The sequence below is a fragment of the Rutidosis leptorrhynchoides genome, chromosome 3 (assembly GCF_046630445.1).
Source record: "Rutidosis leptorrhynchoides isolate AG116_Rl617_1_P2 chromosome 3, CSIRO_AGI_Rlap_v1, whole genome shotgun sequence".
NCBI classification, from domain to species: domain Eukaryota; kingdom Viridiplantae; phylum Streptophyta; class Magnoliopsida; order Asterales; family Asteraceae; genus Rutidosis; species Rutidosis leptorrhynchoides.
Genome location: NC_092335.1, coordinates 74,231,285 through 74,237,284, shown reverse-complemented (window position 1 = coordinate 74,237,284; position 6,000 = coordinate 74,231,285).

Here is a 6,000-nt window from a genome sequence, read left to right as displayed (position 1 = left end):
ATTTGTATTTCCTTGGGCCGTGACAAAGTGTGATACTTTTTGGACTGCTTACTTTATTTTCTAGTTGAGCCGTAATTGGTTTTACTTTGGGCCGAGATGATTAGCTTGTTTGTTGGGCCGAGACCTGTGGTGACTGTGAAAAAAAACGAATAACATAAAGATGATAAGGATTTAAAGGTTAAAAGGAATTAAACTAGTATTAATTTCATAAACATGAAACGGATTAGAGGGTTAGGCGTGTGGTCGAGGAACAAGAGGTCGTAGGTTCGAACCCTAGCTAAGGCGTTTATTTTTCTTTAAAGGCTTGTCTTCAAAGGTTGTACTCTTTATGTATTATTATTACTATTATTATTATTATTATTATTATTATTATTATTATTATTATTATTATTATTATTATTATTATTATTATTATTATTATTATTATTATTATTATTATTATTATTATTATTATTATTATGATGATGATATTATGATTATGATTTAAATATTGAAGTGTTAGGAATTTATTATTGATCATATGAAAGTAAATATAACATAAGTATGATTAAATTTATTGTACGAAATAAAAATAGGTATAATAAAAGATAGTTTTATGAAAACGAATATTATATTAAAAATGATTACAAATAATAATTAAGTTATAAGTGATAAAGATAAAAGTATAAAAAATATGTATATAACTCATTTATTATTATTATTATTATTATTATTATTATTATTATTATTATTATTATTATTATTATTATTATTATTATTATTATTATTATTATTATTATTATTATAATTATTATTATTATAATTATTATTATAATAATAATTATAATAATTATTATTATTATTATTATTATTATTATTATTATTATTATTATTATTATTAATGTTATCAATTTTATTATTAATGTAAGTATTATTATTAGTATTATTAGAACTATCATTTTATTATCATCAAAACTATCATTATCATTATTATAACTATCATTATTTTTATTACTTTTATTAACATTAATATATTTATTAACAAGTATTATTATTAAGTATTATTAGTATTAAGAATTTTTATCAAAATTAGCGTTTTTATTATAAAAACAATACAACTTTTTATTTTATTATTATTACTATCATTATTAAAATTTTTATATATTTTATTATTATTATTATTATTATTATTATTATTATTATTATTATTATTATTATTATTATTATTATTTTTATTATCAAAATTAATATTATTACTAGTATTATCATTATTATTATTATTATAAGTATCATTATTATTGATATTATTCCTATTATAAAAACTATAACAAATAATTATTAATTATATAAAAATATATTTAATGCATATAACATAACTATATTAATATTTTTTATAATAAATAATAATTATTTATCTAAAGTAAATGAAGTAAATATATCTAACTAAACTATTAATGAAACCTATAAATTATTAAATACAATAATTATATCACTAAGAATAAATACATAAATTTGTTCGATTTCAATTATATGTGTTAATATATATATAAATGATATAGGTTCGTGAATCCGAGGCCAACCCTGCTTAGTTCAGTTTCGTCGTATGAATATTTTTACTACAAAATATTGTAGAGTGAGTTTCATTACTTCCTTTTTAAATGCTTTTGCAATATATATTTTTGGGACTGAGAATACATGCGCTTTTATAAATGTTTGACGAAATAGACACAAGTAATTGAACTATATTCTATGGTTGAATGATCGAAGCCGAATATGCCCCTTTTGCTTGGTAGCCTAAGAATTAGTAAACCGATCTACTAATTGACGCGAATCCTAAAGATAGATCTATTGGGCCTAACAAACCCCATCCATTGTAGCGGATGCTTTAGTACTTCGATGTTGTTTTATCATGTCCGATGGATGTCCCGGAATGATAGGGGATATTCTTATATGCATCTTGTTAATGTCAGTTACCAGGTGTTCAATCCATATGAATGATTATTTTTGTCTCTATGCATGGGACGTATTTTTATGAGAAATGGAAATGAAAATCTTGTAGTCTATTAAAATGATAAAAATGAATGATTATGATAAACTAATGAACTCACCAACCTTTTGGTTGACACTTGAAAGCATGTTTATTCTCAGGTATGAAAGAAATTTTCCGCTGTGCATTTGCTCATATTAGAGATATTACTTGGAGTCATTCATGACATATTTCAAAAGACGTTGCATTCGAGTCGTCGAGTTCATCAAGATTATTACTAAGTCAATTATAGTTGGATATATTATGAAATGGTATGCATGCCGTCAACTTTCGATGTAATGAAAGTTTGTCTTTTAAAAATGAATGCAATGTTTGTAAAATGTATCATATAGAGGTCAAGTACCTCGCGATGTAACCAAATGTAATGTATTCATCCAGATGGATTAGGACGGGTCACGACATGTGGTATCAAATCGGTGGTCTTAGCGAACCAGGTCATGCATTGTGTGTCTAACTGATAGTTGTTTAAATGCATTAGTGAGTGTGGACTTCGACCGTGTCTGCATGTCAAAAGTTTAACTTATCATTTCGTGTCGAAAATTACCTGCATATCATTCTTAGGGAATCACTTGCTTATCATTCTTAGTCTAGACACATCTTACTGCATTAATTGCATGAATAGTGTATAGACAAAATTCATATCTTAGCGTATCTGCTAATTCATATCTTAGTGTATCTGTTATTGTCACCTTTGCCTGACAGCTTCTGTAGATTCCTCCGTAACTTATGGGATTTTAGTATTATATATGCATATGTAAATTATGTATTGCAGGGTACTGATCTACATCTTATAATCTATTTCTTATCGAAAATCTTTCATCTGATTGTACGAGATAAATCCCTCAACTAGTTCGAGTCCCTCAGATTCCGATAGCTATTCCGATAGTTATTCCGACAGCTATTCCGACATGGATATTCACCTGAGCTCCGAAAGCAGTGTAAACGAAATGGATCAACCAACTAGTCATCTTCAATTCTGGATGAATTGGGAATGGGTTCGTAGTCTACTTAATCATGGGAGACAAGAAGAAGCGATCCCTTTCATCCACCATATTATCCTCTAGGCGAAGAACCTGAAGCATTCACCGGCGAACCAATCCGAAACACCATTTTCACTCTCATTTCCCAAATATCTCACCACGATTATATTTTATCTAAAATTCTAAACCTTATTCATCCGCTTGTTCCAACCGACAATCATCCCGGAATAATAGAAGAAGTCAACGAATTTCGCGCTCGGGTAGTGTCTTTGGAGAATATGATGCAAAATTTACTAGCTTCAGCAACACCACCAGCATCAGCACCAATAGCACCAATACCACCAACAACACAAGCCTCAACATCCGCATCTCAAGCCTCAATTTCACAATCTGTCCCACGAACATCAACATCATACGCACCATAGATACCAAGGAGTACCAACAAAAATGAACGATGAAGTATTGATCCATAACTTCATTAAGGAAATATTCTGTGAAGAATATGTGGTTCCTAATAGTTTTAGAGATTACTTATTCTAGCTCAAACCGAAAATCAAATGAGTTTAATATCATATTGACTCATTAAATCCATGATTACATCTGAAGAAAATATATATGTATATATATTTTTCATAAAGATTATAATTAAAAATTCTTTCGTACAAACTGTTAATGGTGAAAATATTTTAACGGGTAGGTAATACCCGAGGAATATTTAGATTTCACATTAATAAGTACACTGTACATTCTTTCAAATCTAATTCAACTGTCATTTACTATCCTAATTACAATCACTGATATACATAACCGTTCACTGCAGAATAACCATTTTCATTCAATTTCATATTGGGATTTTGACCTATCAGAATCCAACAAGTGGCATAATGAAGAAAACATTTGACAAAAATAAAATTTGTTAGAAACAAACAAATTAACCATGAGAAAATTTTGTTAAGAATCCACGCTAACAAAATCCTAGCTAACTGTTCCTATCTAACTGTTAATTCCTTATTACATTTTATTATCGCAATTTATTTATCGCAATTTATATTCTTCCAATTTTATTTATCGTCATTTAATTTCTGTTATTTATTTTACGTACTTTATTTATCGTCATTTAAATACTGTTATTTACGCATTTTAAATATCGGGACACGTATACAATGTTTTGACATATCATATCGACGCATCTATATATATTATTTGGAATAACCATAGACACTCTATATGTAGTAATGATCGAGTTAGCTATACAGGGTTGAGGTTGATTCTATAATAATATATATACTTTGAGTTGTGATCGAGTCTGAGACATGTATACAATGGGTCACGATACGTATTAATTAATTCGAATATAATATATTAAACTATATATGAATTATTGAACTGCTAACTGTGGACTATCAACTGTGAACTACTAGCATTGGATAATTAAAATGAATTAAAATATTGATTATAACATATGTAACTAAACAATTCTTCAAGTTTGTCACTTGATTTCATCTTAAACCTCGTTTGTATCTTGACGATTACAAACTACATTCAAGCCTTTAATGATTCTTGAAAACACCTCAATCGAGAGGATGAACCAACCGCACTTCATTTACGGAAGAAAAGATTGATGCATATAGTTATGCACTTGAAAACACTCAGAACCTGAGTAAACGTTTAACACGTATCTGTGCTAGCTCCTTTGACATTGTTATTATCGAAAATAACTTTGCAATTCCTTTTCAAATTAGCCAATTTTGTCACAGCTCCAGCAAATTAACACCGACCTTTCATTCAAATAAGTCTTATAACTTTGATATATACGTTTGCCCCTTCATCATCGTTACTGAAGAACCGTTTATATCCCATCACATTAGCAGTAGACTTACCAGCAACTTCATTATTCATTGGCTTAAGTCTCTCCGAAGAACCATTATATTTGTTCATTAAAAACCATATCATATACTCATCCGCATCTTGTAACAATAATTGCCATACCAACTATCGAAAATCATCAATCATTATTTCGAATCTCGCAACGTTTCTACATCAATAGTTACAGGTATACATATAACATTTATCTCTTAGAATTATGATCTTCCATTCTAAAATTCTAAAAAGCACCCAATCTACGAATCAATACTCGGAATGTTGAAAAGGCTGAATGAAGCAGTAAACTGTAAACGATCTTAACAGCCAAAAGTTTGATGATAAAGAATAATGTGTTGGTAAAGCTCAGAAAAAGAAAAGGTTTGGAACTAGAAAACGGATTGAGCAAATCATGAAGGAGGCTGTGGACAAATCACAAAGACTAAATTTACCTTCAAAGAATCTAAATGATTCAGTATCTGCTGAAGTCATTAGCGAATACTTTGTTCCTGACTCTAAATCTTTAAGGACAAATCTTTTTCATCATCCATCGATATTAGAAATTCTAAGATATCATCGTATCTTTCATTATAAATATCCTCGATATTTCTGAATATATTTTCATAACTATTCTTATCTGAAATCATTTATCTCTTCTCGATATCAATGTTACATCAGAAAGGAAAGTGCTTTAGTTTCTAAATTCTAAAAAATTTGAACTTAAAATATGAATGTTATTGAAGTAGTGTTGGGAATTGAAGTATGTGTTAGTATAATATAATGACACTTGATCAACGTGATTATATTACAGTAAGTCATGCTGAGTTTCTGATGGAACGTGATGATTCACAGATCGTAACGTCATCATGTGTCATGTTACACGACTCTTACATTCTATCTAATATATAAACATATCAAGAACATAATTTCTTAATAGTCCTATCGTTTCTCTTGAATTCTGGTAATTTAACCAATCAAGATCGTGCTATTACAATTTCTCTCTTAGAACGTTAGTCATGTTCATTCGAAACTTCACACTTACAAATTCTTGACCATTTTTCGCTTGACTTAAAGTCGGGAAGAGAAAACAAGAGGATGGAACTCCAAAATATAAAGGAAACAAAGAGGGTGAAT